This window comes from Zalophus californianus, chromosome 6, assembly GCF_009762305.2.
Source record: "Zalophus californianus isolate mZalCal1 chromosome 6, mZalCal1.pri.v2, whole genome shotgun sequence".
Lineage (NCBI taxonomy): Eukaryota > Metazoa > Chordata > Mammalia > Carnivora > Otariidae > Zalophus > Zalophus californianus.
Window position 1 is genome coordinate 70,402,828 of NC_045600.1, and position 16,572 is coordinate 70,419,399.

The 16,572-nt window shown below is 44.4% G+C and overlaps 1 protein-coding gene, 1 long non-coding RNA gene and 1 pseudogene across 3 annotated transcripts in view; 1 reads left to right on the top strand and 2 right to left on the bottom strand.

Annotated features, from left to right (window-relative positions):
- Window positions 1-3,989: 3,989 nt before the first annotated feature.
- LOC113909274 lies at window positions 3,990-5,937 on the bottom strand (annotated as a pseudogene).
- A 66-nt stretch (window positions 5,938-6,003) lies between these two features.
- Window positions 6,004-9,827, bottom strand: LOC113909094. The gene is made up of 3 exons (XR_003515689.1): window positions 9,726-9,827; window positions 7,920-7,990; window positions 6,004-6,117 (listed from the first exon to the last, which is right to left on the bottom strand). It is a non-coding gene; the product is annotated as an uncharacterized LOC113909094 (long non-coding RNA).
- Window positions 9,828-10,075: 248 nt separating this feature from the next.
- The window catches only part of STXBP6 (syntaxin binding protein 6), a 244,285-nt gene continuing 237,788 nt past the window's right edge, over window positions 10,076-16,572 (top strand). Inside the window, exon 1 of one of the 2 annotated variants that reach the window (XM_027570121.2) lies at window positions 10,076-10,258. The gene's annotated coding sequence lies outside the window, so the exon portion shown is untranslated. Of the gene's footprint in view, window positions 10,259-10,333; window positions 10,803-16,572 lie in introns of those variants that run through there. The other variant, XM_027570118.2, reaches the window with a different exon arrangement.

A 16,572-nucleotide genomic window follows, 5' to 3' on the forward strand; every position in this document is an offset into this window, starting at 1 on the left:
AAATAGATAATTTGTTATATAAGTCATGCAAAAACTCATATGAAGAAAACCATACATTCAATGTGGTATTTATAAGGCAGGGACTTTGTGCATTTAGCAGCTGTGCTGTTAGTGGGGAGGGCTAGCCAGGTTTTAAAATCTTGAAGGTTTAATCCTAGCCTGGAGATAAGAAAGTTATCTGGTTAATATTTAAGGTGACAATAAAGAGATGCAAAAAAAAAAAAAATTAACAAAGAGTATGGGGATCAAGATGGGGTAAATACATATGTACTATCCTGCTGTAATTAAGTCAACAAAAATGATCCAATGTTAACTAGGTTTTCATTATTAAATAAAGCTTAAACATTATAAAAAGTGATATACTTCTAAAACTGCCACCTGAATAAGACAACTATTTCTTATCCATTGGAGCACACCATCTTGCCTGACCTCTCAGCAGTATTCAACACAGTTGATCACACCTTCCTTCTTATAATACTATTTTCTTTGTTCCAGAATTACCCAACAAATCTCCAGCCTGGAAGTCACCTGTGATAGCTCTTCCTCCTCAACAAGACCTCTTAATGCTGTAGCTCCTTGGGAGTGAAAATGGGCTTTTCCCCCCTAGACATTCTACGCTCCTTCTATACACCAGCATCCAATACCATCTGACCACCAATGGCTCCCAAATATCTAATTTCCAACCAGATCTATTTTCTGATCTATTTTTCCAAACCTGTACACTATCTATTTGATTATTCCACTTGGCTCTCTGACAAGATCTCAATCTCATGTCCAAAACGGATTTGTTAGTTTTCTTTCCTAAATTTCCAACTATATGAAATATGCGAGCGACATCGTCATTTACCCAGCAGTTTAAGGAAGCAAGTAAGGACTGTAGTTAGTTTCCATCCTTACTCCCCATCCGTTAGTAAACTTCATTTTTCTCACCTCCAGCACATAGTTTAATCTGTCACCTTTTCTTCATCTTCCCAGTTGTAAATCTTATCTAAGCCACTTTCATCTCTCTCACCCAGACTGCTACAGTAGTCTCCAAAGTGCTTTCCTTTCCTCTACTCTTGACTTATTTCCACCCATTCCCCACATAATGCAAAGTGATCTTAAAATATAAGCATGTCCCTGACACCCCTCCACAATGGGATTAATAAGACAAATCCTGAAGGCATCACATGAACCTATTCCTCAGGGCACACCATTCACCTCTCACGAATTATGCTCCAATCACTCTGGTCCTTCTTCCACTTCGGTAGCGGCATCAAACTCTCTTCCCACATCTTGGATTTCTGCTCCTCTGTTCCTGCTGTTTCCACCTAGAACACTCTCCACCAGTCTTCCCTCACTAACTCTGGTTCGTCCTTTACTTCCCCAGAGTTTCCTTGACAAATACCCTTTTCCCCAAACCAGCTTAGGTTCCCGTATTATATACTAACCTCTTACTTCATGGTATGAATCACAGTTTCTAACTATATATCAACTTGTTTAATATCTTTTTCCTGCATCAGACTCTGAGGTCACTATGTCAGGAATCATATTTGTCATTTTAAAACTTCTGCATCCCCAGTGTCTAGAATAGTGCTGGGCATATGATTAGTTTCAATAAAACTTATACAATTCCATGGATTAAATTTTTTAAAAATTAAGCTGGTTTCATAAACAGTCTCCAGGTAGTTATCCCATTTATTGTTTATAAAAGGTACACAATATTTCATCAGATATGACTAAATTATTATTAAACATGACCAGATTAATGTGATTAATTAAATGGGACCAAATAAATTATTAAATTATGACCAAATTATTATTAAATATGACCATATTAATAAGTATGACCAAACCATTTCCTGTTTCCTGAGAAATATTACCCATTTTTCTATTACAATTAATACTGCTATGATAGAGCTGTTTCCTTAAAAGAAATTCACAGAGGTGGAAACCACAGGGCTATAGTTTCTGAATATTCACCCCCTCAGGATCATCAGTCTTTCTTGGAAAACATTATAACACATAACAGTACCCCCAAAATGACTGATCTTGAATAATGTAGTCATACTTTTTAATGCTTATCAAAGAAAACATACCTACTCTATGTGAACTCCAGTCCTACAACAAAGTCTCCCCATGCGGGTCATATACTCATTTTATGAGTCACAACAGTATTGACACTAGTAAAGTCTAATTTCTTATAAGTCCTAGGAACATTTCCCATTATATTTTATGTGTGGTAAAATTATAATGACACCAGGATGTCTCTCAGGAAGACATATTTATTCTGAATATGACATCATAAATCTCATCTAGAGTCAAGGCTTTTAATTGACTCAGCTATCAATTAAGTAATAAAATGACTTGTTCTTTGAACTTGTAACTTGCAACCAGAAACTCGTTGCTTTTATTCAAGGATGCATTATGAAAACTTGAATTAGAAACATGAAATATTTTTCAGTAAGATTTCTAAAAAAAAAATGGATCTGAAAAAAGATTTTCAAAAATACCTTTTTTCTTTAGAAAAAAATGAATATATTAACTATCAAGTGAGAATAGGCATAGGACAGAAAGTAGGCAAAGAGGTAGTCCGTTCAGAGCCCACAGCATCCTTAAAGCCAGGGATCAAGGCTCTAGCAAACAGAATTGTGATTTTCTTCTAGAAAGAGGTCTGTTTTGGACCAGGTCTAAATGAGGAGTGCTGTGATGGGGTGGGTCTGAATCTGACCTGGTCCAGTTAGCTTCTGGACAACTGGGACATTTCTGTGTCCGGTGTATTGGGGCTCTTCAAAGATGCACGTAACATGGTTACCAGGTTCCTGTTTCAAACAGGCTCAAGCCCATCCCTGGGGCTGCACTCAATTTTTCCGAGACAATTACTTCATGAATGTAGCTGTTTCTTTCTTCTCTCCCTTCCCTTGTTTCAATAAATTTTTCCCCCCAGGGCCCACCATACTACACTCTAGAGGATATAAAGAAGATTCAGGCAAGTCTCAAGCCTCGAACAGGATGGATTAGACCTGTGCAAAGATACTTGCACAGTGTAAACAGACTGCAGTAAGATACAGGTTAGCGAGTTCAAAGACGCCTCTGGCAGTTGATGAAGATTTCCAGAAGAGGCATTGCAGACAGCTCAACAAAGAAAGACAGGGTAGGATTTAGGTACACAGAGATGAGGCCTGGCGATTGGAGGAAGAAAGGGCATCTGGGCCAAAGGAAATGCATTTCACCTTTATTTAAAGTGCTTTTTGTTTTTTCCCCCTTTCTTGGCTGGGTGGCCCCGGACCATGCTTCTGAAACTTTAATGTACGAATGAATTACCTGGCAGTCTTGTTAAAAGGCAGATTCTGATTCGCCAGGTCTGGGGTGAGCAGGAATCTGCATTTCTTGTAAGCTCCCAAGTAATGCTGAAGCTGCTGGTCTGAGAAGGGCAGTCGTGCTTGTTTGTTTAAGATATATTTATTTATTTTAGATAGAGAGCGAGTGAGAGCAGGAGGGGCAGAGGGAGAGGGAGAGAGAATCTCACGCAGACCCCACACTGAGCGCAGAGCCCCACATGGGACTCGATCTCATGACCCTGAGATCAGGGCCCGTGCAGAAACTAAGAGTCTGACGCCCAACGGACTGCGCCACGGAGGCGCCCTGGGAAGTGCTGCTTAAGTCATAAAGTTCTGGGCCCATGTTACTACAATGAGGCAGCAGCAGCAGACGTCATAGGGCCGCCTGGGGCTGGGCAGGTCCTTTGGACCCAAAGAGCTTCTGGGGACAGAGTAGCAGGAGCTTCTTTCCCTGTGGCTGTCTTGGGAGGGCGACGGGACCAGAACATACAGAAGAGAAGGAGCTGCTGTGTGTCACAGAGAAGCCCCCTCCATCTCAGATATGAATGGATTGCATCATTCTCTCCTCTAAACTAGCAGCACAGAAGCTGGGGGAGAGAGAGCAGCTCTGTGTGGTCACTGACTTGCTTGTGTTCTGGCAGAATAAAGGACTCTCTGTTAGCTCAACGCCTAGCCGCTTTCCTGGATCTTGGTGGAGACAGTCACTTTAAACCAAAAACAGGTCTTTCGAAAACATTGCTGAAATAAAGGACGAGTCATTAGGATGGTTCAGTCTAACAGACTCTGAACTTAATACAACAAACCCAAGTTTGAGTTAAGAGGGAGTTCCTGCTGCAGTGGAGTGTGATCAAAACAATCTTAGTGTATATATCTATTTTTTCTGCTGAAGACTACTCTTCAAGACTTTTAATTCATGCAAGTCAAGAGAAAAGAGAAGAAGAGTCATACTTGGCTATTTGTCATAGAAATTCAGAACTAGTCACTGTTTAGATTTATCTGTATAATGTCTTACTAAATCGAGTCCTAACTTCATAAATACAAATGCTGAAATCTTTAAAGTGTTAATCTATCCCCCCCCTTTCCTTTGGAAATATAGTAATAGGTGAAAACACACTAGGATATCTGGACAGGAGAGAAGGTAAACCAATTTTAAAGCAGTTTCTATGTACGTTAAATTGTTTTTTGTGGAAACAGGAATGCTATACTGCATCTGGGGAGATAAAATATGATTGCTTGTAGCAGAGGCCGTGCTTCTAAGAAACGGCTCAGACTGGAAACTCAAAACACATTCTGGGTTTCCCCCTCCCATTTTTCTTGCAGTTACCAAAATGGGCGGTCAGGAGATGAAAGCAGTATTTATTCAGCACTTGCTGTGGGTCAGGTACTGTGCTATGTACATTACACATGTGTGCCCTTTTAATCCTCCAATGAATACCATACGAAGGTGGTAATATGAGACAAGAAATCTGGTATCTAGAGAAGTTGTAGACTTTGCCCGAGGTTATATAGCAAGAAGGAGATGAAACAGAGGTTCAAACCCAAATCTGTCTAAAATCAAACCCTTGCCCTTTCTACCATGGCATGCTGCTGAACACCAGATTGTTTTATGTTTCTCGCTGAGGACAGTTTGCTTCCTCATAGCAGATGTTCTTATTAGATGTTAAGTTACATCAAAAGTCCATGGGGTTAGTGACTGGTTAAAGACCTCTAAGATCCCTCCCAAACATTCACATCCCCTCCCACCGCTGTGCCTTTGCACATGCTGTTTTTAAATTGTGCTTGAAATTCTCTTTGCTGTTTTTTCCCTTACTAATTACTTCATATTTCTCCTGTAGACCTCAGTTTGGGCATTATTTCTTCAAGAAAGTCTTCCTTTCCTTTGCCCACTATTTCTTTTTCTTTTTTATTGTGCTTTACTTTACTGTGCTCCACAAGTAATGTGTTTTCTTACAAACTGAAGGTTTGGGGAAATAGCAAGAGAACTAGAATTAGAAGTGGAGCCTGAAGATGTGACTGAATTGCTATAATCTCATGATCAAACTTCAATGGATGAGTTGTTTCCTCTGGATGAGCAAAGAAAGTGGTTTCTTGAGCTGGAATCTACTCCTGGTGAAGATGTTCCTTACATGATGCCACCCTCTGGATCAATTAATTGCTACTTTGCACATTTCATCAATCAGGCATTGGGCAGCTGTCATTGTAGCCCCTCCTACAGCTCCTGCGTAGTCAAATATCCCTTCCATGGCTGGGCAGTCATAACCTAGCCCATATTCTACAGAGTCTGGATGATCGTCATCTCCTTCCTAGCTGAGCTTCTGGAGATGCTGCAGATAGGCATCAGCGAAGGTGGTCATTTCCTCCATGGAGGCTACTTTGGGCTTATGTAGTCTCATTTGCTTATGCAGTGCATATGCATCAATCAAAGAATGTACCCTCAGGCCAGGGACATGCTGACATACTGGGGACTATAGATGTCAACGGGGCAGTGACTGCCCGCTGTCCACCGGGTCCTCCGTTTTCCAATTCCATCTGTTCTGGAGTCACCGTCTGGATCCAGCTTTTTTCAGACTCAGCCCCAGCTCTGGTTCCTGTTCGACTCTCTCCCCACTATTTCCATTATATACTTTTAATAGCCCATACCTTTGATTGTGAAAATTATCACCGATGCAATTTTATCCTTATGCAGGTATTCAGAATAGCAGATTCCTTCTTTTTGGAGATCAGCTATTTGTCTCCTGTCCCTGATGACACACCCGAATGGAGACAGCTAGTAACTGTTTGTTGATGGGCTTCTGAGCTAGGCATTGGATGAGGGAAATTGAAGATTTTTAAGACTCGTTCCCTGCACTCAAGGAACTAACAATCTGATTGGAAACACATGGCTAATATATATTGATTAGTAAATTAGGGACAGAATGTGTACCGTGGCAACTCAGTCAAAAAAGGAGGACTTCATTTATAAACCAGCTAGAATCCTGAATGAGTAAAACCATACACCAATACTAATTGTGTGCAAAACAGAATAGGGTCCCTAGCATAAGCACCCAAAGCCCATTTCAATGCTGTGGGTCTCCCAGATCCCACCATATCATGTCACTAGAAGTGACAGGTTTCACTCCCAATTGATACATACATACATGCAACAGCCACAGATATATCCCTACCCTGGGGGTGATTCTGTTATTGCCAGGTTATAACCATTAGGAATAGCAAAATAATATTGCCAATATTCCAGGGACTATGGCCAAGAAAAATGGCAGTGTCACATGGATCAACCTAAAAGTTGAGACTTCTTGAATTTCTTACCTGAAAACACATCATCAGAATGAAGAATCTGAAAAGCTATTAGCTACATTGTGTAGAATTTAAAAAAAAAATACAGACTTTACTAGTCTTGAAGACATTGATTGATGATGCTAAAAGTGACACTGTTAAAAAGTTACAGTGCACAATTTCCTAGATCAAGCTGTCTTTGTCCATATCAGTTCATTCCATTTGTTATGTAGACAGCCCTTCCTTCTACAGCCCCAGGCAACCTAGGGTATCCAAATCTGTGGTGTTGTAGGTTGAGGTTGACACTAGGCATTATAGGTTTCAGGAGAACTCTAGGTGAATGCAGTTTTTTTTCTTGTACCACTTAATGCTCAGAAGCAGGGTTTTGCCATGTGATCTGGTGTCCTTATGACCATGAGTATACTTCTGCCACAAGAGAAAACTACTTTGATTCCCTTTTCTATTCCAGAATATAATTGTAATTTAAAAGTCTATAATTGGCATCTAGATGACCTATAAGGCATTTTTCAGTTTTACGGTTTCATGATTAGACATCAAGAGAAAAAAAAACCCTAACAATCCTTGCTCTTGTGTGGGGGATATTTCTGTAACCAGATGCAAAAAACTGGTAACAATGCTTCTTGGAGAGGGAAACTTTCTCTTTACTGAGACTTTTGGACTGAGCTTCTTTTTAATATCATGTATTATTTACTACCAATAATAAAAATTATTTTAAAAAACAAACACAATTAATTTAAAATTTAAGTAGACAAAGCATTTTACTTGGAAAAGAACATGTTTATATCCTTTAGAAACATTTATATCCTGTTCTTGTTCTCCTTTACAATTTTATCATTATTGTGATTTTTTAGAAAAAATTCTTAGAGGGGCGCCTGGGTGGCTCAGTCAGTTAAGCATCTGCCTTTGGCTCAGGTCACGATCCCAGGGTCCTGGGATCGAGCCCCGCATCGGGCTCCCTGCTCAGCAGGGAAGTCTGCTTCTCCCTCTCCTCCCCGCTTGTACTCTCACTGTCTCTCCTTCTCTCTCTCTCTCAAATAAATAAATAAAATCTTTAAAAAAAAAAAGAATTCTTAGGATCTGTGGGAGGTAAACAGAAGATTTGGATGATACAAATTGCTATATATTCTGCAAATATTTGTTTGCAAGTACCAGGGCTAGGTACTTCCTCCTTTCCATAACTTCTGGAAGGCTTCTTGTGTAAACACCCAAGCATTTTTTTTTCTTTGAGAGTTCTGCATGCTTAAAATGCTTCCCACAGACAAGTGGTGGTTTGTTCTCCATGAATGTAGCAACCAAGGAACTCACCTGCTGTGACAGTGATCCAGGGCACGGGGGTAAGTCCCAGGTGTCTCACTGAGGCAGACTGGATTGATGACCTGCAGGTGAGATAGAGGGAGCCATACAGAGGGTGGGAGTCATTTTGAGTAACTGGCAGTAGGAACAAGTACAGAGCTATCTTAATTCACAAAATTGTCCAATTACCCAAAAGCTGATTCCAAAGATTTGTCAACAGAATCCCACACACAGTAAAAGGGCTTGTTAAATCAAAGAAGCTTCCTGCTTAAGACAACTTTTGTAAAGCCGTAGAACTTCTTTGTTTACATTCTATTTCATATAGATATGTAGGTAAGAACAATGCTTTACATTTGCTTAAACTCTCAGTTTTCAAAGCCCTTAGGCAGACCTTACTTGTCTGAATCCTCACAAAACCGCCATAAGAACCGTTGGACAATTTCACACATGAGGAAAAGGCAGCTTGGAGGTGGAGCCTCTTGCCCATGGAAACCCAGGTTTAGACCAGGACCTGGGAGTCCCACCTGTGGGCACTCAGCAAGCCCCACCACACGCCTCTCCAATTACAAGCAGAGTACATGTGACTTTGTTAGGGAAATGCATCTGATTTTCATAAGACCGCAATGGTGAAGGTGCCCTAGGTACCCCATTTCTCCCATTCTTCCCCTCCAAACCAGCTTCCTGGGTCTGTAGCAGCCCATCTTCCTACAGCTGGGTCCAGGTTATGTCACTTTCTTCCCCCAGTATCTTTGCTAACAACTGAATGAAGTTCAGGCTCCAAAAAATTGGCAGTCAAGTGCTCTGCCCCAGCCTCCATCCATTGCTCCAACCCCCTTTCCCATTTCAGTATGCTATTTCTTGCCCCTTACACTCTAAGCAGACAGGTGTACCACCACGTAGCACCCCAGCAGGGCACAGGCTAGGGTGAGGTGTGCCACAAAACTTAAGGGGATGTCAAGGAACTCAGAAACCATTATAAATATTTTGATACAATACTTTAAAAATACAAAAAGTACATGAGGAAAAATATCAAAATTTAAAATAAAGACAGGGTCCAGTAGGTTTTTCCTTTTTCTTCAGACTCCAAAATGCCTCTGCAGGGCACTGTTAACTGATCCTGCAGTGACCTCCCCCTTGGGTACTTTTATTAATGATGTTTCCCAAAAGTTAGTTCTCATTACCCCTTTCCACACCAGCAATTTCTATTCTCGAATGCCCCAGCACCTATCCCTAGCCCTCTTCTGTCTGGAAAACCCATTTCCCTTAGTAACTGGTAGAACTTTGATGGCCATCTGAATCATCTTGGATCCTTTCCAGTGCCTTCCTAAACCACAGTGGGCACTCAGCACCTCTTTGCTAAAAAAAATGCAGAAATCACAATCCTCAAATTAGCTCTCTGTGGGGCCAAGCAGGGAAGGAACCCAGGTATATTTTGTTTGCTCCAGTGTTGTTGAAAACCTGTACTTGTTATCAAGATGTAAAAATCCGGATGTTTTCTATGAGAAAAAAAACGAACTCTCTGTCGTTCCTTGAAAAATCAGAAAATCTAGCAAAGGTAGGCCTGAATTCTTCCATGACAGCACTGGGCGTTTAGAACAGAGTGTGCCTTTAGAACCCTCTCCACCGCTCCGCGTCCTAGGTGGCTCACTTATTTGTATTACCTGCCAGGCCCCATTAGCTCTTTGGGTTTGCAACCCCAGGCTTGAGTACACTGGATAAAACCCTTGTGCTTGATCCACTCGTTCTCTACTGTCAGAATAAATACTTCCTTGTCCTTTCAAACAGAGTCTTGCAGAGAGACTCACAGAAACAGCTTACCTTTACAGCCCACAAACTTCTCACAACCCGTGAAACTTGCATTGCCCTCCGAACACCATCCCCCCCCCTGGCGCTTGCCCCCTCCCCGGCACCGGCCCGTCACTCCCTCCCTCCACCCCAAGTCCCGCGGTCCGGAGCCCGGGCCAGCTCCCCGGCCCCCAGCCGCTGCTCTCTGCCCCGGGCCGGGGCGCTCGGGCTCGCCCACGGCGGCACTGGGCATGCTCAGAGGCGGCCGCGGGGGCAGGTTTGCCTCGCAGGCGCTCGCACTCGGCGGCGGGCGGGCGCGCGGCTGCAGCTGGAGCTCCAGCGCCTGGAGTTGGAGTTGCCGGGAGTTCCCCCCCCCACCCCTCCCTCTGGGCGCGCGGCAGCGGGAGCCGGCGCGGGAGCCGCGAGCGGCTGCGAGCCAGCGCCCGGGCGGGCCGAGCCTTGTCCGGAGCCCGGAGCCCCGCGCGGGGCAGCCCTCGGGGAGGAGCCTCGCCGGCTGGGACGCGTGCCGCGCACTGGCACTGCCCGGGCACCAGCCGGGCTGCACGGTAGGGCCGGGGCGTGGGGCGCCGGGCGGGCGAGGCAGAGGCCAGGCCGGGGTTGGGGGGTGAGGGGAGATGCGGCTGCAGCAACCGCGGCGGTCAGGACGCCCCGCGCTCGGTCCGATGCGGGCGGCCGGGGCAGCGATCCCGTTGCGGGGCCAGAGGAGTAGGCAGGCGCCCAGAGATAAGCGTTCAAGTTGGCGGGCGGCGGGAGAAGGGGCTGCGCGCCCAGGCGCAGCTGCTTTGTGCGCGCAGTGAGGGACTCGGTCCCTGGTTCTCCCCAGACCTGGGACCCGGTGTGCGGGAAGGGTTGGGCAAGCCGCGGAGCGGAGCAGTTTCCTCCGAGAAAGTTGAGGATGGAGCCCTTCTTTCCGCACGTCCGCGCAGTAGGATGAGTCCCGAGGGTGCCGCCCCGAGGCCCCAGTGTGGAGGAGCCGAGTGGGTCGCTGCGCCCCTGGGCTGAGTTCCTCACCCCTGGCTGAAATACGCGAATCACCAGATCTTCGCTTCCGTGGCGTCTTCTAGGAAAATCATTCCGGCCAAAACTGAGGTAGGCTGTCCCGGCGGCACGGCTCCCTACCCCCAGGGCGTGTAGCTAGGCGCTGCCCCCTACCCAACATCCGACGTGGTCAAGGGCGCCGGGTTCCGAGTTAGCGCGGGTAGCGCGGGTCGGAATCGAGCCCCAAGCACATGGGGCAACATGGCTGGGATAGGCGGATGGTACAGTTTCTCCTCCAGCCTTTCCTCAGGTTTACGGCACCCCGCCACCCCCACCCTGTTCATCTTCGCAGAGGACAGGACTTGAAGGGAAGGACCAGGTGGACAGTTTGAGTTGACATTCTGCTCCTTAGGAGAGGGTGCCTGGATTGTATCTACCTTGGGCTCTAGCCCCAGGACTTCATAACGAATCCTCTCTTTTATTATTCTTCCTCAGGGACTGGGTGGGAAAGAATAGGGTCAGTGGATCCACCAGAATGTCCGCCTCATCCCTCGGGCTCCTAACATCGCGTTGCAGGCCACCCCAGGACCCTGGAACTGGCATTGTGCAGAATGCCGGGGCGTGGAGGATGCTGCCGGTTTCTTCTAGCTCCACTTTTTTCACTTCTTGTTTTGAGTTTTGGGGTTTTGCCTGCACACAAGTCAGAGCTGCGCTGTCATAACCCTGGGGGGGGGGTGGTTGTGGTGCTGGGGGAGAGGGGGAGGCTGCTAGTGGTGGTGGAGGAGCTTCAGCCAGGCAGTGAGCCGCTGTTTGCCTCAGAGGCTGCTAGTGGGAATTGGTCCAGAAATGATTATGCAGGCTAGAAATATGCCTCTCTCTCTCTCTCTCTCCTTTTTTTTCTTTTTTGGCTGAACACCTTGGCTTTTGGGTTTGTGTGTTAAGTTCTTAAAGGGGCACCCACACACTGCTCCAGTGCAATGCTTTAGGGGTTCACCATTTCTGCTGCATGTTTTACTATTTGCTTTTTCCTTGGGGTTAATCTGCTTTGGGGCAGATTTCCAGCTGTGGAAATCACATGGCGTGGGTACACAGGTTCTAGAGTCAGACCTGAGGTCAAGTTTTAGCTTGATAGCCGATGACTGTGCTGATAGACAAGTAGCCACTCTGAATTTCAGTTTCCTCTTCTGTCAAATGGGGATGCTAGGGGCCTTATCTCCTTTCATTGCAGGATTGTTGTGAGACTTGGGTGAGATAATAGAAATAAAGGTTCTAAGAAAACTTGAAAGCACCATTCAGGTCTTATTGTGGCTGTGCTCTTTATTCAGTTTTTCTGAATTAATGAATTCTTTTAATTATAACAAGACACCTAAGTCTTCTCCCCTCTACCCACTCCTCACCAAGAGGCTTAGTTGCTCAGGTCTTTGGAAATAGCTGTGTATCTTTTTTTTTTTTTCCTTTTCCTAAAATCCACCTCTCTTGATTTTAAGGATTGAAGCTCGAGCTCTTATATTTATCGGAGGGAAGAAGCATGATGTAGATTAGGAGAGCTCCAGGGTTGCCTTACCAATGTTCAGAGTCCTGGGCCCCAGAATTGGCATGTCAGCTAGACCCCTGTGAAGACAACTAAGGCTGATGAGTCAGCAGACCCTGGGCTGGAGCTCTGACTTGGTCTCCAACAGTGACCTTGAACTAAGGATTCAACCCCTCATCAGTCTGAGATTAAGAGCCAATAGTCACCAGAGACAACAACGGGTGGGATTTCCTCTCACTCAGCTAGTAAGGGTTTAATCGGGCTCCTGAGCCTCCCTGGTACTGCATCTTCCCTAATCCTAGGGCAGGGGTTCTCAAGCATAAGCATCAGAGTCAACTGGAGGGCTTGTTAAAACAAAGCTTGCTGGGCTGCACTGGCAGGGTCTCTGATTCTTTAGGTCTAGGGTGGAGGAAAGGGGGCCCAAGAATTTGTATCTCTTAACTAGTTCCAGATGATGCCAGTGCTGCTTAGTCCATGGACCATGCCAATAAAATCACTGACTTACGGCAGGGAGGGATGTGTGTGAGAGAGAAAGAGGTGAGGTTTGTTCTGAAATGCAATTATTTTAATACTTCACATACAGAGACAGGATGTTTTGGAACTTACCTAAAACATTTTATATTTCCAGTACCTGTGTCACTTACCATTGTCCAGTTTTCGTAATTCTGATTGCTCTTCAAATGAATGCATTTTACCCACACAGAAATCACACACTGTAAAATCCTCAGTCCCTGGTTACTAGGTGACTCCTGAGTAGACTGAGATTGGTGACCCCGATATTTATAAATCCAACAACTACCCTCTTCCTTTCTTTGGGGATCTCAGACATTTGTGTGGAGTGGGGTGCATAAAGTCAGGGCAGCTTGTACCTTAAGATTGGAGAACAGGTTGAATAAGCAAGTGTTAAAAAAAAAAAAAACCCTGGCAATGTGGTGCCGTCTCTGAATGAATGGCTTGCCCAGACCTGGGGCGGGGGGGGAGGTGAAGTGTACTCTGTGACAGATGTTCTGTGGTGGTCAGACCTGGCAAAGGCCTTCCCTTCCTCTGTCAAATGGTGGTGTCGTCCCTGACTGAGATCCTCTCTCACTCTGAGGGGGAGGAAGGCTGACTTTCAGGGGCAGCTGGGCAGTATCAGCCTCTCTGTATCATTTCGCTGATAATCAAGCACTGTTTGGGCACAACCCAATCTTGAGCTCTTCTCCTTGTCCCCCAAGCCAGGGTGCTGGGCTGAGAGCCCACCATGACTAGTTGTGGCCTTGAACTTTAACTTCTTTGTATCAGAGAGGTCTTGGGAGGGAGCCTGCTTGAGTCAGGAGGGCTTCTGAGATGACATCCTACAGAAAGAAGAAGGGTTATGTAGCACCCAAATGACTAGGTGTAAGAGGAGATGAACACTTTAAAGTTCTTGTGTTGCCTTGCCAAATGGAGTCCCGGCTGACCACATGCTTTATCTTAGCTCTCCATTTGTGCTTTGTTTTCATTTTAATATGATTAGCACTAGAAAGACCTATCAGTAAAATCAGAGACCTATTCAAAAACTCAAGTGTACCATTTAGTGTTTTAGTAGATAAAACTGCAAGGCCCCTGCCTGTCTTCCTGGTGGTAATTAGCACACAGTGAAGAAACACCTCCGGTTGTAATTCTTCAGATTCACTAGCTAATTTAAATGGTTTCTCCTACTTAACATGAGTAGGGAACATTTCTGTTTTAAAATTCTTTCCCATAACTTGATGTTTATATTTTGGGTGTTACCCCTACTTTTCCTTGCTAGGCTTTCCCCACCCCCCGCCCCCAACCCCGTGTTGGGCGGAGGGGGGGGGGGGCTTCTTTCCTTATCTCTGTGGTTAGCTTTTCTTAGCACATGACCGCTTGGTATCTTCGCTCCCTTGTGTAAGTCTGTTGTGAGACAGTCCTTACAATACCTTATTTCTCTTTGGTCCTTGGATGGTTCTGGGTCAGAGAGAGTCACAGCCCATTCTGGGAACACTGTTCTCCACCACCTTCCTAGAGCGTGCTTAAACTAAAACTTGGGTCGTATGCTACTAGCGCAATTCTAAAATACATATTTTCCTCCACATTTTATTATTTTCCAATTTCAGAAATCTGGATGGGTCTTCAAAATTATGAACACTTTTAATGTGTGTTTTTTTCTTTTTCTGTAAACTGACACGGAAATAGAGTGACTTCCAATTGACAATATTCTAAAACAAAGCAAATTTGGTTCCTTATGCAGGTGGAAAATACGGTTTCCATGCCATGCTGTCCAGCTGATGGAATTAAGTAGCAATTGAATTAGCTCAGCAGTTTCCAGAGTACATCAGAAGAATCCTATTGGGGTGGTGGTTAATAGGTGTGTTCTTGAAAAGGGCAGATCAATTTGGAAGCGCTGCCTGTTATTTTTCCCTCTTAGAGAGTCTCAACATGTGCATCATCATATCAAAGTCTCTGAGTTAAAAGTCTCAACAAAATCTTGGTTATATTTATTCAATTAAACATTTCCCAGAATGCAACATTTTTGAGGTTATGTGTGGATCTTCTAATACTCCGTTACCAAAGTAGCACATCCCAACAATTCTAATATGATAATTAACATCAACTATGGGTGGGCTGTTTTCACTTAGTTTATCCCTATGATATAGGGGCATTCATTAAATATGAATATCGATTGATTAATGGAGTCTGTAGGTGATTACTATATTTCAGGGTGGAGAGAAACCATTTTAAGCTGTGGTGGCTGAGGAAACCTCCATGGCGGGGATAAACTGTGAAAATGTAAATGATGGGTGGTTGTACTTTTGTAGAGAAGAGAAGGGGCATTTTAGGTTAGTGGCGTAATGGAGCAGGAGTATTGAAGGCTTGTACCTGTGCCTGCATGTAAATAATTTTCAGAGCACACAGGAAAAGGATCATGCCTCACACAGAGTGAGACTGAGTGAGTCTGTGTTGGTGGTCAAAGATCCTGTTGTTCTTTCTTGATTCTGTGAATTCACTGAAGTAACCATGAGTTCTGGGGACCACAGAAGAGCTACTTGTGGAGAAAGAGGAGGGCCCAACACTCAGATTAAAAACAAGGAAGGGCACCTGGGAACAAAGAGAGAAATTGTTTCTAGGCCTTTAGCGGACAGTGGGTCCAAGTACAGAGGGAAGTCCAGCCAAAGAGTCTTGGGTATTTGGAAGAAGAACTTTCCAGGAAGAGAGGGTGTGACTGGAGTTTCAAAAAATAGCATGAAGGAAGAAGTCTTAACACTCAGCGATTAAAAAGACAACCTGATTTTAAAATGGGCAAAGGCTTTAAATAGACATTTCTTCAAAGAAGATATACAAATGGCAATGAACGAATGAAAAGATGGTAGACGCCATTAGTCATTAGGGAAATACAAATCAAAACCATGTATCACCCACACCCATCAGGATGGCTGTGATCAAAAAGACATAGAAGAACAATTGTTGGTGAGGCTGTGGAAAAATGGGAACCCTCCTACGTTACATTGGTGGTGGGAATGTAGTCGTGCAGCCGCTCTGGAAGACAGGCAGTTCCTCAAAATGTTAAACGTAGAGGTACCTGAGGGCCAGTTTCAATCCTGGGCATATACCCAAGAGAACAGAAAACATGTTCACACAAACACCTGGACACAAATGTTCACAACAGCATTATTTGTAACAGCCAAAAGGTGGAAACAGCCCTGATACCCACACGCTGATGAATGGATAAACAAAGTGTGGGGTATCCATACAATGGAATACCGTTCAGTCATACAAAGGAATGAAGTTTGATTCGTGCTACATGGATGAACCTTGAAAATATGCTATGTGAAAGAAGCCAGACACCAAGGGCCACTGTTGTATGATTCCATTTGTATGAAATGTCCGGAATAGGCAAATCCATAGTGACAGAAGGTATATTAGTGGTTTGCCGGAGCCTGGGGAGGGGGCGGAATGGGGAATGACTATTGATGGATACAGATTTCCTTGTGGGGTGATGAAAAATGTTTCTGGAATTAGAGAGTGGTGATAATCACACAACTTTGTGAATACTCTACAAACTATTGAATTGGATGCTTTAAAAGGGTGAATTTTATGGGGTATGAATTCTGTCACAATAAAAAAGCAAGAAGGCTGGAGTGAAAGGAGAATGGTAAGAAAAAGTGGTCAGGGAGATCTAGGAATAGCATATTCATTTCAGGCCAGATTTTCTTTTTGGGAAAAAAAAATATCTAGATGTTTCCTTTGTCCTTCCTTGTCTTGGGGTCTTTCTAGGGTTTTCCTGTGACTCTTTGATCCAAAGTCCTTCCCCTGAATTAAAAGCACTTTGTTCCAAGTGGCTCCTGAGTCAGTGGGGTAGTTTTTGTG